A 16,213-nucleotide genomic window follows, 5' to 3' on the forward strand; every position below is an offset into this window, starting at 1 on the left:
AAAAATATAGAGATTTAAAAGCCTTACAGGAGGTTTGAGTTCAGCTACCGGGAATACTCACTTTTCATGGTTTTTGATGATGAGAATGACTCAACGTTTCTGAAGTGTGCACTGATTTTGTGGAGCATTCTTGAAAGACAGGCATGACTTCAGGACTTACTGTGAACAGTGCTTTATTTCTACCTGCTGACACATTCATAGGTTGTACCCCAATCATATTGGGGTTTTCAATTTCTCATTTATTTTTATTCTTCTTTTATTTGTTGATTAAATTTCACATGAAACTTTATAAGTACACATCACATGTTGGTACCATCATGCCCTTCTTCCATTGCACCATGTGATGGAGGATCCAAAATGGTGGCATTTGGGGCATTCATCATTTTGTTATGGTTTCTAATTTGGGGCACAGCAGTCAGTGAGTGGAGAAAGCAAGTGTACATGGATAATGCCTTACCACCTCTGGCACTTCTGCCTTCTTTTGCACACAGTTACCTCAGTATTGGTGGCTGTGTTTTAAGTCTGTTCTGATATTCTTAGCAGCTTCTAGAAATTTGCTTCAACACTCATTACACTGGTGTAGGTTGGCAAACTCTCCCTAAAGCAGCACTGTTCTTCATCTATCCAATTCCCTAACCCTAATCCTAACTGTAACCAGAACTGAACCTGAACCCCAACACTATCCCCCAGCCCTAATCCTTAACCCATTCCCTAACCTCTAACACTTACCCTAACCCAAATCCCTAATTCATAACTGTAACCCCTAACCATACCACTGACACTAGCCATAATCCCCAACTCTAACCTTAACTCCTCTCCCCTTACTCCTAACCTCTAACCCTAAACCTCATACTCACCGTAACCATAACTCCTAACTCTAGCCCTAACTCCTCTCCCTTTACTCCTAACCTCTAGCCCTAGCCCTAACCCTCACCTTCACCCCTAACCCTAACCTGTAAATCCTAACCCTAACTCCTAACCCTAACCTGAAACACTAACCCTAACCCCAAACCCTAACCCTAATGCTAACCCTTAGCCTTAGCCCCAACCCCAATCCTAACCCTAACAACCCTAACTCTAACCCTAACCATAACCCCAAACCTAACCCTGTCCCTAACTCCTAACTTGTCCCTGACCCTAACCCCTAACTTGTCCCTGACCCTGACCCCTAACCCTAACTACAACCCTGTACACGTGTCACTGGGGACATTTAAGATCAAATGAAAGCACTGACATGTCTTCAAGTCTGAGCTAATGAAACAAAATAAAACCCAGGAATTCACCCTGATATTGTCCTTTATGTCTAAGATTTCCAGTGGATCCCCCTTTGTCTGTTGGCCTCTTAGAGTGCCTTGTGTTGATTTGTATATAAGTTCAGAAGTTTTGGTTGTGGATAGTTCAGAGAGAAAACAGTTTAACATTCCTGCAGGCAAAAGGAATCTAGTTTTGATTTATTTATTTATTTTATTTTTTTTTGGTTTTTCGAGGTAGGGTCTCACTCTAGCCCAGGATGACTTGGAATTCACTATGTAGTCTCAGGGTGGCCTCAAACTCACGGTGATCCTCCTACCTCTGCCTCCCAAGTGCTGGGATTAAAGGCGTGCGCCACCACGCCCAGCTAGTTTTGATTTATTTTTTGAGGATGCTTTTCCAGTAGTGAACACATTAGATGCATGCTAGTAGTAATTTTCAGGAGGTTGATGAATATCTGGGTGATCAGCCCATTATGAAGCAGCCTCTTTGATAAAAGTTGCACTAATGTCAGATTACAAATGACTCAGAAAGCTGAGCACATATGATCTCCCAGGTCCACACTCAAAGGCTGCTCATTTGAAGGTTTCTTTGATTGTTCAAGATTAAGTGTGAAGAATCAATGCATGTAATCCCCCATTTTCTTGTAAGCTGGCCCTTTGTTTATTTATTTATTATTTTGGTGAGGCAGAGCTTGTAGAGTTATGGTAGCAATGCAGTAGGTTCATGGAAATTCATGTGTCTGACTATCCAATTGTGGAAGACAGACTCTAAGGCAGCTCTGTATCATCTTTCCCTCCTTTCCTTTAAGAATTGCTTGAGAGGCTGGGCATGTTAGTGTACACCTTTAGTCCAGCATTTGGGTGGCAGAGCTAGGAGGTTCACCATGAGTTCAAGGCCACTCTGACACTACATTGTGAATTCCGGGCCAGCAAGACCTATCTCAAAAAAACAAAAATAAAATAAAAAAGAATTTATTAAGAGAAGACTGGAAAACTAAGGGCAACCTCTTGCTGACCTCCAGAGAGAAACTAGGGACTCATTCTTATTTCTATAAAGAATTGGAGTATAGCATCCAGATGGGGCTTAGAAGCAGTTCTCTCTAGTAGACCCTGCATATGAGAATACAACCAGCTTCACATCTTGAATGCAGACCTATGGGACCCTGAGCAGAAGATCCAGATCTGGGTTTGTGACTTTCAGAAATTGCAATAATTATATGTGTTGTTTCAAGTACTAAATTTGATAACCTGCTGGACAGTAGTAGATAATAAATACACCACCCAGCAGAATATAACATTTGTTAGGTAAACTTGAGGTTTATCAAGAATAGCCATTCACATTTCCTCTTATGCTGGTTACAAATGACAGATAGGTATGTAAACATAATGATGTAAAATGCGAGCATACATTGTCTGAGGCATCTGTGGCATTCTGGGATAGGGTGTGGGTCTAGGGTGTGGGTCTGGTTTCCTTATCTGAAAATGGCAAAATATCTACTTCACAGAGATGGATGTAAGAATTAAATATGTTAATACAGGTAAAAGCTGTTTAGTATTAGGCTTGGCCCCATCCATGATGCTCAACCCTGCAAGTGTGGCTCCTGTTTCTATCAATATGCACAAACTATAATGTGTGGCTTTCTTCTGCCCTGTCCCCAATGATCTTTCAACTATTTTCTCAGGATCAAAATATGTTTGGTGCAATTCTCTCAATACTCACAAACAGTTCTCATTTCCATGTACTATCTCCCAATGAGGAACAAACCCCAAATCATTAACCCCTTATCCACCCTAGGGCTTCTCCATAGAAGCAACCAAATTTTGGATTAAAAAGTTTCCTGGCTGGAAAAATACCTCAGTGGCTAAGGCTCTTGCCTGCAAAGCCGAAAGATCCTAGCTCGATTCCCAAGTACCCATGTAAAGCCAGATGCACAAAGTGGCCCATGCATCTGGACTTCATTTGCAGCAGCTGGAGGCCCTGGCAGGCCCATTCTGTCTCTCTTCTAACTCTCTCTCTCTCTCCTTGCAATACACACACACACACACACACACACACACACACATCTAAGATTAAAAAAAAAAAAAAGCTCGGTGCACGAGATTCCAAAGGAAAGGAGGCTGAACTTGGAGGGGTGCTGCTGGGTCCTCAGGATGCATAGGAGCTCCACAGGAATTGAGTGACCTGCAGAGGGATCCACCTGCCCAGTGTTCAGCAGGACCTGTGGGTGATGACTTGTTCCATTGGCAGGCCACCATCATGGGCCCGAGTGACAGTCCTGATCAAGGAGGTGTTTTTTTTCCTGACCATCCACTTTACTACAGATTATCCTTTCAAACTCCCAAAGGTGAGGCTGCCCTCAACTGCCCTGATATTTGGACAAAGGACAGATTGTGATGAAGGGGCCTTTTCAGGTCACAGGCTGCTTTCACTACCAAAATCTACCATTCCAATATCAACAGCAATAGCAGCATCTGCCTGGACATCCTGTGGTCACAGTGGTCTCCAGCACTGACTGTGTCCAAAGTTCTTTTGTCCATCTGCTCTCTGCTGTGTGACCCTAACCCTGATGACCCACTGGTGCCAGAAACAGCCCACACCTACAAGGCTGACAGAGACAAGTACAACAGGCTAGCAAGAGAATGGACGCAGAAATATGCGGTGTGAGTGCCTCCAAGATTCCACTGGAGACATTTCCCAAGAACTCACCAGGCAGAGGTCCTCCTGTGGCGTTCTGAGCTGAGCTGTTGATTGAGCCTGCAGAGAATCCTCTGCCCTTCACATGCTGTAGGCCACACACTTCCTCTGGTTGCAGCTTGTTGGTGCCACTTGGCCATGGTGGCTTTGACAACACCACATCTTTGATGCCAAAACAACAGCCATTGTTATGATCTTCAGCCTTCCTAGTACGCTGGAACTGGTCTGTCTACCCCAGCTCATTGTTAGGATCTTCAGGTTTTCTGGTATGCTGGAGCTGGTCTGTCTACCCCAGCTCTCCTGTTTATCTCTGTGGGACCAGGCCCAGCACGTCTTGTTCCCTTGTCCTCAAAGAACGCCTCACTCACTGTGGCACCATACAGGGTCCCAGCCTGGCCCATCACCATGTTCCCTTTGCCTTTTGAACTCAGTGCCATCTTGGGGGCCCATTGCATAGCAGGCTTGCCTCTTACCCTGTCTGCGACAGAACCATGTCCTAAGGAGTCTTGAGTGTGTTCTGGAGGCTCCTGGGAATTGGAACAGTATCCCTGGAAAGTGCTTCTGCCGTCTTCCTCTGCACTGGGACATGCTGCCTTTTCCTCCTCACACCAAACAGCAGCAAATGGAGAATTTCAGGATATCAAGCATATAGCACCCCATGAGAGATGACTTTTAGAAGCAAGAGCAAATTAAGAAATATGGAGAGACTTGTGTTATGCTTTTCTGTGTGACGAGATTCTCCACCCACATCCCCACTTCTTCCCATAAGGCACCTACGTGAAATTCAAGTATAAGCCATTCAACAGACTGGAACATAATGGGGGGGGGGGGATAGACTCTTAAATGTAAATAAAAAGGAAATTACTCATCAAAAAAAAAAAAAAAAAAGAGCGTCTTTCAACAACAGTTCTGAATCCTGCCTTTCCTTCCCGTGGAGAAAATTGGGACAGTGAAGCCCCGAGGAAGGTCCGAGAGCCCTTTGAAGACGTCCCTAGGCTGGAAGCCCAGCCTGCCTTTTCCTTTGCTCACAGGGACACGAATCATGCCACGAAACCAAGCTAGCTAACTCCCGGAAAGAACGGCCGTGAAGGGAAAGCGCACGGGCGCCCCGCGAACCTTCCCGGCCGGGGAGACGGCGCCGCCACCCAGTGCCATATCAGCGACCGCGCCGCCCTCCAGCCCGCTTCCCCGCAAGGATGCGCGCCCCGGCCCCGGCCCCGGCCCCGGCCCCGGCCCCGGCCCGCAGGAGTGACGGGCCTCCTCCCCAATCGGCGGCCGGGCGGGACACACAGCTACCAATGAGCCAGAGCTTCTGCCAGGCGCCTCCGAAGCGGGCCTTGCCCCTCGGGGAAACTGGACGGAGCACATCTGGACAGCGGTGCTGAGAAACGGCGCAGCCCCCTCCCGGGCCGACGTCAGCGGGGCACGTCCCCCACGTCGTCTCCTGCTAGTCACTGATTTTTCAGCTGCTTATTTTCCCCAAGAAGCAGCCGGCAGCTCAAGCTTCAAACTTTTCCTCTCCCTAATGAGACACGGGACCACATCCCACCCACCACTTATTTCAGTTTTCATGGGGCTCTGGGATCAAAAGAACAGAGACAGCAACAGGAGCCCAGCCTCTGTCTGATCTTAACCGGAAAACTGAGAAACAGCGTTGAGAAAGCAGACCAAACTGGGTAAGTTTTTGAAGACGTGCTGGCTATCGTATTTCTCCTCCGGCTGAGAGCTTTATCCTATCTTTTTGCTGTTCTCACAGCCTTCTGTTTATCAAGGGGATAAACATCTCGCTTGTGGCCACAAACTGCAGGGACACTTCATTTCTTTTTCTTCTATTATGGGAATATTTTAATTTTTTAGTTTGCCATTGAAAACTTATTTTGATGGGGTGCTATTGTACCATTTCCTGGCAACAAACTATTTGGAGTTCAGTTAGTAGGATCTTTAATATTAAATTATTTAAAATTCGAATCATACAGGAAATTGCTGGATCTTTAACTTAATTTGAATGTAATTGTATTGTAAATGCTTGTTTTCTATATTCTCCAATCCATACAGGGAGATCTAAATTCCTATATGATTGTTAAAAAATAATTAAACATGTGATAGACCATTTTGTATATTCATAAACTAATATATGCAACCTATAATTCTATCAAAATAATATTCAGAGTGGTTGTTATATGTGCATGCTTAGAAATAGCTCTAGTTTTTAGTTCAGGAATTAAAATTGGAATGTTGGAAAATATTGACCAAGAAGAGGCCCATTCCATCTGAAATATCAGTGATTCTTTGTTTGAGGGAATGTTTGGAAGCTCAGAATTTTGCTTACTGTCATGAAAAATCTGGCTAAAACTGATACTTAATTTCGGACTCAGAAAGCAGTGGGTGAGAAATGTTGCAAAATTTGTTAGTTGCAGTGTCGTTTTGATTGAGAAGGGTAACATGAATAGGAGGGATACAAGGTTAGAAAGAACATAGCTGGCTAGTCAGGTTTAGTTCAAGAATGGAACTTGAGTACAACATTCAGCCCACCTGTGGCCCAGTTGTCCTATGTAGTGTGTTTATAATAAATAATTGCACTACCTCATGGGGTGTCCAGAGTACCGAGTTAAAATATATTAAGCCTTGCCGGGTGTGGTGGCGCACGCCTTTAATCCCAGCACTCGGGAGGCAGAGGTAGGAGGATTGCCATGAGTTCAATGCCACCCTGAGACTCCATACTGAATTCCAGGTCAGTCTGGGCCAGAGTGAGACCCTATCTCAATATATATATATTAGAACAGCTGGGCACATATAAGTCTTTGCTATTGTGTTCATTCTTCCTTGTTGTCCTTCCCAGCTTCTGTACCCCAGTTTCCCCAGGAGCATTATGACCTCTGCTGTAGAAACTAAATAGCCAGTCACTGTGTGAGGCTTTTAGAGGGTATCTTAAATGGAGAGTGAAGAATTGATCAAAGGACGTAGATCTGGGGGATAGACGAGGTCATCATAATATATGATGGCTTCATAAGAATGGCATTCCTGGGAAAGGATTTTTCTAGTGTGTTTTGAGGGTGGTATTAGGGAGGGGCATACAGCTGTGACAAGTTGATGAATAAGGGAAATTAGGGACAAAGAATCAGTGGCTATAAAATGTGGAACTATCCTGGGAACATTGACTTAATCTGTGAGAGGTTAGTGGGAAGAAAATGTGGAATGCTTTCTGCTAAGAATGCAGGAGACCACAGCTTAAACTGCAAGATATAGAAGGAGAGTTAGGAGGTAGACTGTGGGGGATGGGAAGATGAGCTGGCAGCAGTTACAGTGGAGCTTGTGTCAAGGAATTCATTTCTGGGGACCAGTCTCCACTATTTGTCCAGCATACTCTCGTCTCCTTTTCATTGCTTCCATGACTGCCATTCAGGCCTGTAGGTTGGGTGGGCAAGGCTGAGTAGTATGTCAGGGCCAGACAATTTGGAGTCTTTATGTGGTGGCTGTCTTTGATCTCTGCCTTGTTGGTCTGGTGCTCTGGGTCATTATCCAGGCTATTTTCCATTAATGAGCCCTACTTAGAAGTTTTTGACATGTTGTGATTGTCACAACCTTCCATGTCAACAGAGTGTATGAAAATGGGTCTTTCTCATCTTGCTGATAATACTTAGAGTTTATAATTTACAGTTACTGAAGTAGGCATATCTTGTAATAGGCACCTTGGAACATTTATAGAGGTTATCTTTTCGTTTTCCTACTTAACATCCTATGAACTGTCATTTGTTTAAGGTAAGCCTTGATTTGTGCTGCATGCTTACTAACTGCTATTTTCAGAGCCAAGGTACCCAGGGTGCTGGAATTAAGTTAGCATAGAGGAAGCTCTGAATTTATTCTTAATAATTATTCCATTTCTGATTTGAGTCAGCAGTGAGTTGCAACACACTGTTGTTATGTACTAAGACTATCTATCTCTGGCCCAGAGTCTACCACAAACTACTTTTTGTCTAAAATTGGCTTAAGTTTAAAATAATAAACAGAAATCAAAGTGAAATGTAAAATAGTCTCAACTTCTGATAAATATTGAAGAAGTATATATTAGTACCTTATACATTCCTCTAAAGTGGAAACAGTAGGCTAAAATATCATAGTAATGGAAAAATAAATTTGAGCATTCTTTTTTCCTGAGGCAGGGTCTTACTATAATACCCAGACTGGTCCCAAATTTATGGTCCTCTTGCCTCAGTCTTTTGAGCGTTGAGATGATAGGTTCAAAGTCTGAAACTTTTTAAGGGCTCATACAATACTCAAAGAAGTTTCAAATGTCAGAACATTTAAATTTCTGACTTTCAGATTTAGGATGCTCAACCTATAAAGTCTATGCAAAATTTACTTTTGGTTTTTCAAGGTAGGGTCTTTCTATAGCCCAGGCTGATCTGGAATTCACTATGTAGTCTCAGGGTGGCCTTGAACTAACAGCAATCTACCTGCTTCTGCCTCTCAAGTGCTGGGATTAAAGGCGTGTACCACCATGCCTAGCTGATCTGAACTTTTTTTTTTTTTGTGATCATGTTCTAGGATTACTTTTTGTCCTTCTAATCAGTTTTAATGGTAAATCTTTATTATTTATTAAACAGGAAGGCAAAGACACTACAAATGTATTTAATGCTACCATACAGCACTATTTTCCTTTTTATTATCTGCCTCTAACAGATTTCCATAATCCTTAGTCAGAATTATGTCTTGTTTGTAAAGGGAGAAGGAAAAAAAAAAAAGCAAATAAGTGGAGAAACCTTGAGTGGAGGAAAGGCAGATCTTCAAATTAAAAGAACACAAAAGAAAATGAAACAAAACAAAAACAGATCCATACCTATAAATATCCAAGTGACATCTGAAACATTTTATTTAAATCTTGATAGTAGCAAGTTAGAACATAGATCTGTTGTATATGAGAGATATCTTTGGCATTATCTGTGAGTAGTTACAGACCGAGGATCTCTTGTTTAAATGCTTGGGATTTGAAGTGCTTCAAGCTTTTCATATTTAAGAATTTTTGCATAGACTGGGCTTGGTGGTGCATGCTTTTAATCCCAGCACTCAAGAGGCAGAGGTAGGAAGATCGCCTTGAGTGGAACCCTACCTTAAAACAAACAAACAAACAAACAAACAAACAAACAAACAAACAAATCATATCAACTAAACCTTGGGAACCAAGGCTAAAGGGAAAACTGCTGGGGGTGGTGTTGAAAGAGGGTATTGAGGAGGACTGTGGGGGCTCGGGGTCAGAGGCCTTGGAGGCATGTCACCTTTAAGCAGGTACTAAGGATATCAGGCTTCCCTAGCTTCTCCATCCCTGGTGCGGCCGCTCCTCATTGTATTCTTTGCCCAGTGTGGACATACTCTGGGCATGGAAACCTGGTGCCTATGTGTAGTATCACTGTTTTCCTTTTACTTCTTCAGTGGTTTCTTATATGAGCTGTTTGCCCCAAAGAACAAATAGTTTTATCAGAGAGATTAAGTAAATCTCTAATGTAAAATAATAGTAAAATCAGAATTTAGACACAATGTTGCCTCACATGGGTTTTGAATGCAACATTTACACCATAGCCTTAAAAACAAAACTGTTATTAGTTGTCACTTTTCTGTGTGTGGTGAGTATTCAGGTCTAGAGTGGGCAGCAGTGGCAGAAGTATCATGGAATGCACCTGCCTTCCTTGCCTTGCCTTTCAGATTTCTCTTGGTGTTATTTATGACCCTGGGACATGAGTCTTCTGTGTCTGGTTTTTTTTTTTTTTTTTTGAGATAGGGTCTTGCTTTAGCTCAAGCTAACCTGAAGTTCACTATGTAGTCTCAATGTGGCCTCGAACTCCTGGCAGTCCTCCTACCTCTGTCTCCCAAGTGCTGGGATTAAAGGTGTGTGCCACCATACCAGGCCTGGCTCATTCTTTTTGGTTAAGTTTCCATCACTCTTTGGCTGAACTATTGCAGTGGTATGTTAAATGATCTGTGGTAAAAGACCATTTGAATATCTCTTTCCAGGTCCCCTGAAAATATATTTTTTAAACATTTTTTATTAAGTAGAAAGTTGTATGGACACATTATATGTTAGTACCATCATTTCCATCCTCCTTACCCCCTGCCCCCATTATGCTGAGGGCCCTCCTCATTGGGATATCTGGTATTGCACCAAAAGTCTTCAGAGTATAGATGTGAGAGAATCAGTCAAGTCATTGTAAGGGGGTGCGGGGAAGGGGACAGTATCCCTGAACATTCCCTTCCATTCCATGGCTTTTACATTCTTTCTGTCTCCCTCCCCCCAGCTTCCACAAAATTCCTTGAGCCATTGTGGGTGTGTTTTAAGACTATTTTAGTGATGTGCTCTCAGAAGGTTCTGGATTTCTGCTTTTTGATTATCCTCAGTGTCTGTCATGACCCTGGCCCTGGTTGATGGGCTCACTACTGAAGCAGCATTCTTGCTCATTTTGCCAATTCCTCTGTGGTTTCACTTGGGGCTCTGGCTGATATGTAAAGGGTGGTTTATCTTCTCATTCTAGCTGCCTTCTGAAACGGAAAAACAGATTCTCCAAAAGAGACTGAGGTCAGCATAGGTTCAATGGGATAAACATCATTAATTAAGGGAGATTTAGGTGGATATAGCCACTCTTTTGGCTAAAGACTAGTGGGAGCTTCTTGTTGGAGTTCAGGATTTTGGTCTCTGTAGGATTATGACTCTATTCTCAGTTCCAGCTAAGGGTTCCTTTCCACTGAGTGAATCTCTTAGCCAATCAGAGAGCCATTGGCTATCTCCCCCTAGGCTGGGTGCCACTATTTGAAGCCTATTTTTATAAAACAAAATCCTGCTTAGATGTTGATTCAATGTCAAATTACTTAAATATGCTTAAAAGCAATTTTCTTAATGTTTCCCCTCTATTTCTGTATTGGTTTAAAGTGGTAAAATACTGTGGCAGACTGGATTGTTCCATAGACTATGTTTCACTGCCTTCTTTATCTCCTCACATTAACTGCTGCCCCCTTGAAAAGACCAAAGGGCAACCAGAGATAATTTTTAATATTACAATAAAATAAGTACGTTTATAATAAATATAATAATAAAATATAATAAATATAACAATAAAACAATAAATTTAATAAATAAAAGCCATCTTATTCCCCTATTTAAGCCCTCCAATGGCTTCACATTGGTTTGGCCCTTCCTATGTATACATCTGCTTTCATTTCCATCTTTGCCCACTAGGTGTCATCAATGCTAGTAAAGTACAGTCAGGTTTAAATAGGGAACACTTACAATTCAGGATGTGAGTTAAACTTTGATGTGCTTCATCTACTGGATCAGCATGGAGAAGCCTTTCCACCACTGTCCATTTAGAGCAGCCCGAGCCTGTCACCACTTTCAGGATGAGCAAGATGCTCGCTCCAAACTAAGCCCCAGCAAAGACTTGAGCAAGTGGGCTTTTGTGGTGAAACCTATTGCTTTTTGGCAACCTCAGCCTAAAGATACATGTTTGCTGTTATGTCTGTTAAGTGTTTTAGGGTGCTTGCTTGCTTCTTCACCCAGGAACAGATCTCAGTGGATCAAGACAGTGGAGGGGTCATTTCCAAATGTCTTTTATATTGGGGAATATGGGTTGATTATTGTTACTCTGACATAGTGAACATGATTGTCACTATTTATTAATAACTAATAACTGAGGAGAACCCCACATGAGAGCACAACAGCTTCCTGGTTGGTTTGCCTTTGGGGTTTGGTTCACCATCCAGAGAAGTTCTGTGGAGAGGCAGTCAGCGCTCTGTATGTATCTTTACCGTGTTCCTCTGTGGAATGGATGAGAAGAAAGTAGCTGCATCCATAATGGTTCAGTGAGCCACAGAGAATTTGTGGTTTCTAGAAAGTTGACTTGCTACTGTTCTGGACTTTTCAGTCTGTTCCAACTTCAATGATTTCTGAGCTTTTTGGAGGAGTATTTCATTGTCTTTATTAACTAGTTGTCATGGTGATAGTAAAAACTCTCATACTTTAGTTTCAAGAAATTTATATTCAGTGGATTTTGGAATATATCAAAATGTGGTTTTGTTAAGAATCCTGGATGATTCTCAGGTAAGTGATTCAAGAACATTTCTTTACAAGCAAGGATTAAAGTAGTATCTTTTCTATTTATCAATATTTATAGTAGGTGAAAAGTGTGCTGAATTTTAAAACATTCTGTTTCTACTGAAGATGACGTTACACAGCCAAGTTTACATTTGGCCTAAAACAATTAAGACCATTAGGTAAAATGTATAAGACAATGGTTTGTGAAACATAGTCATCAGGCAATGAGGAAAATCAAGAAATTGGAAGCAAAGAGGTGTGTATTCTGACTGCTTCAACTCACCATCTGGAGAGAGTTTCTAGGGAAGATGAATCTCAGGACAAGTGGGGTTTGGACACCTTGAGCTACACAAGGAGAGACCTTCGAACCTCCACAAGGGGGCCCAGAGTACTCAGCACTAATACTGATCAGTGCAAGTATTTGACAAAACAATTGGAAGTTGGGTGCACAGATTGTGGGCTGTTACAGTTTGAATGCTTTAATATTTTGGAAACTTAGGCCTAAATTCCATATGCTAATGGTATGTGGAGGTAGAACTTTTGGGAAGTAATTAGGATTAGATGAGCTCATGGGGTTCCAGACTCCATGATGGTGTTAGTGATTGTATCAGAAGAGTGAGAAAGTTGAGTTAGCATGCTTGATATGCTTCTCCATGAGATGCTTCCAGCTGAATTATGATATAATATGAATCCTGTCATCTTGTTGGATGAATACTGGTTCTTTGCTTTTGGTCTTCCTAGGCTCCAGAACTGTGAGTGAGGAAGGAAATGTCTTTTCTTCATATATTAGCTACTTTTAAGTATTTGGTGATAGTAATACAAAATGGAAAAAGATAAAAGAGAGATAAACAGAATCTGGCATTCACAGAGAGCAGGAATGTTACCTGTTCTAGACAGATGGAAAGCGCTTACTTCATAAAGAAGATCATGCCTTAGTAGTAGGGAATTATTAGTACCAGACTCCACATGTGTCCAAACGTGCCAATAAATCATAAAGTAGCAACTTCCCAAAGAACTAAACTGCTTCCTTGGCACTTAATCTCATTTCAGAGCAGGGAAAAGCATCCCCAAATCAGGTGAAATCCACAAGTCTAACACCTCAAAATAATAATGTAGTTGTATTTAAAATGGAAAGACACTATCTCTGACTATTACTGGAGATATGTGTCCATACATATTTTTTAAATTTATTTTTATTTATTTGAGAGAGAGAAACAGACAGAAAGAGAGAGAGAGGGAAAGAGAGAGAGAGAGAGGAATGGGTGCACCAGGGTCTTCAGCCAGTGTTAGTGAACTCCAGACGCATGTGCCACCTTGTACATCTGGTTTACATAGATCCTAGGAATGGAACCTGGGTTCTTTGGCTTTGCAGACAAGTGCGTTAACTGCTAAGCCAACTCTACAACCCTCATGCATATTTAAAAAAATTATTTATTTATTTATTACCAAGAAGAGAGAGAGAGAGAGAGGACAGACAGAAAGAATAGGTATGCCAGAGCTTCCCTCCATTGCAAATGAATTCCAGATGCATGCACCACTTTGTGCATCTGGCTTTACGGGGGGACTGGGAAATCAAACTTGTGTTATTAGGCTTGCAGGCAAACACCTTAACTGTTATGCTATCCCTCTGGTCCTAAAGGACTTGTTTTTAGTAGTTCACATTTTTACTCTTTTTAAAAAATATTTTATTTATTTATTTATTTGGGGGAGAGAGAGAGACAGAAAGAGGCAGATAGAGAGAAAGGGAACACCATGGCTACCAGCCACTGCAAATGAAGTCCAGAAATATGCACCATCTTGTGCATCTTGTACATGGGTGCTGGCAGGTCAAACCTGGGTCCTTAGGCTTTACTGGCAAGCACAGTAACCACTAAGCCATCTTTCCAGCCCATGTTTTTATTATTATACTATTTTACACAAAAATCACAGCCACTTGAACAGGGACTTGGACTCTGGACCCTCAGATTAAAAGTCTGATGCTCCACCGACTGAGCTATCTGGATGCTCTCCATGCATATTTTAATACTGTTAACAACTCAAATAATTTGTGCTATTAGTGTGACATTTTGTTCCTACCAAGCCAGAGACTTCCAACCCTTTTCTATATTGATATTTTGTATTCTGACATAGAAATCTTTGATCTTTATTATTACTTAAACAGATATTTGCCCCTATATTTGGTACTTCCTCATTGGGATTACAGCAAGAAGAACTAAGCTAATGCATTGACCAGATACATGATAAATCCCAGTGAAGTTTAGTATCCTAAAGGAGAAGTGAAGGTGGGTAGGTGAGATGGTACTAATTTTCTGAGGCTAATGAATGACTCAAAATCGAAGGTTTTAAAGGGCAGTAAGGACCACACCAAGAAGGTAAGATGTCAGACAAGTTTAAGGAGACTGGCTAAACCAAGTTGCAGAGGCAGAGGCCTTTGAGTCCCATTGAGGAACATGCGGAGACCGAAGTGAGCCAAGTCCCATTAGGACTATGGCAGAGGCTGAAGATCCAAGACTTGGTCACTACCAGAGGCTGGAGACTGGGGACAGAGGGTGTGCCAGGATTATGCATGATGATCTACTCTGCAGGTCCATAATTGAGCAATGCACTTTCAGCCTGACTGTGTCTCTGTGATTTTTGACAGTATCTGAAGTGGGTATCAGGCCTGTTTCTCTCATCCACTTATCCTCAACCCTTAGGGCCAGTCTGGCAGCAGATCTTCTGTATGCCTTTTTAGGTGTTTTGCTGTGAGAACAAGGTTTGTGATTGACTAGTACCTTGCCTTTTTTTGTTTTTGCACTTTGTGCAAGTATACAATTTTTTCATATAATTCACCAAGGTCTTGCTGGCTGGAGAACAATAATTTTTAGTGTTTATCCCAGATCAATTTGTATGCAAGTTGTGATTTTACTATCATAACAGGGTTTCACTACCATTATGTAATATAAATTTTATGCTTTGGAAGATGGGACCAAAAGACATGTCTTTGGGGAAACTGTTATTTTATTTGTCCTTTAAGGGAAGGAATATTAAAAGTCCCGCTTTCATCTAAAAAAATGGTCTTGTAATAATTCATCTCCATTCCCAACTGTGGCAATTACAGATTGAGTAAGTAGAACTGGGATGTAATATTACAGGGTGAATATCAGTCCATATTATCAGGCTCTGAATGATTTACCGACTATGTTTAATAATGACAACAAGAGCCAGGAGAGTTGGCTCAGTGGTTAAGATGCTTGCCTACAAAGCCAAAGGACATAGATTTGATTCTCCATTACCCACATAAAGCCAGAAGCACAAAGTGACACAGGGGTCTGGAGTTCATTTGCAGCAGCTATAGGCCCTGGCACACTCATTCATTCTCTCTTTCTCTCTCTCTCTCCCTCCCCTTGCAAATAAATTAAAAATATATATTTTTAAAAATAATGGCAACAATATTCTCACTCTCAGATAGTGCATGGAATGTGTTTGTTACTTCATTTTCTTTCAGGTAAGTATGCACTGGAGGTTCTATTCTGTTTTCCAATGAGAAATACATAGATAGAGGAGATTAGAAAGCACAAGCAAGAACTTGCTGCTTCTACCTCATGAGCTCAGGAATGCCTTCTGTATGCCTCTATATATCTAGGACCTATCAGAAAGACTCAGCCAAAGACAAGATCATGCTTTCTGGAGGAAAATGACTGAAACTTGATGCAATCTAGTGGATGTTAATTGTGATAAGAGCTTCTAGTTTATCTTTAGCTTATAGCTGCCTGATAATATTTTGTGGTGGTAATGAGTAAGAGAGGGTGGGGCAAGTGGAGGAAGCTGTTTTTGCACCTTCCTAAGTGGCTGCATGCTGACTGGCTCTCAGGAGTTGGTAATTCTCCAGGAGAACTGGTGCGATGATGCAAAACCACGGAGGCAGTCACAAACATTTTACTTTGCCACTGTCCCAGTCTCATTTCCGCTTGCCTGCTATTCTCTTTCCTACATTCTCATACCAATTCTCAACCTAGTGATTGTCTTTTTGTCAGCAGCTTACTTGTTCTACACAGAAATTGCACAAGAGCTGAAAAGTCTCAGTAGGTGGTTTTTCCTCTTCATGTTAGTGGATTTTGTATTTGACTTGGAACTAGAATTTGTAGACTACTCTTGTGGACTTTCCTTGGTTGTCCTGAAATTAAGAGAAGCCATGTTTTTTCTGTA

The 16,213-nt window shown here is 41.8% G+C and overlaps 1 protein-coding gene across 2 annotated transcripts in view; it reads left to right on the forward strand.

The window, feature by feature from the left end:
* Window positions 1–5,313: 5,313 nt before the first annotated feature.
* The window catches only part of Tmem45a (transmembrane protein 45A), a 94,254-nt gene continuing 83,354 nt past the window's right edge, over window positions 5,314–16,213 (forward strand). The window contains exon 1 of one of the 2 annotated variants that reach the window (XM_045147763.1): window positions 5,314–5,624. The gene's annotated coding sequence lies outside the window, so the exon portion shown is untranslated. The remainder of the gene's footprint in view (window positions 5,625–16,213) is intronic. The other variant, XM_045147764.1, reaches the window with a different exon arrangement.

Source organism: Jaculus jaculus, chromosome 4, assembly GCF_020740685.1.
Source record: "Jaculus jaculus isolate mJacJac1 chromosome 4, mJacJac1.mat.Y.cur, whole genome shotgun sequence".
NCBI lineage: Eukaryota > Metazoa > Chordata > Mammalia > Rodentia > Dipodidae > Jaculus > Jaculus jaculus.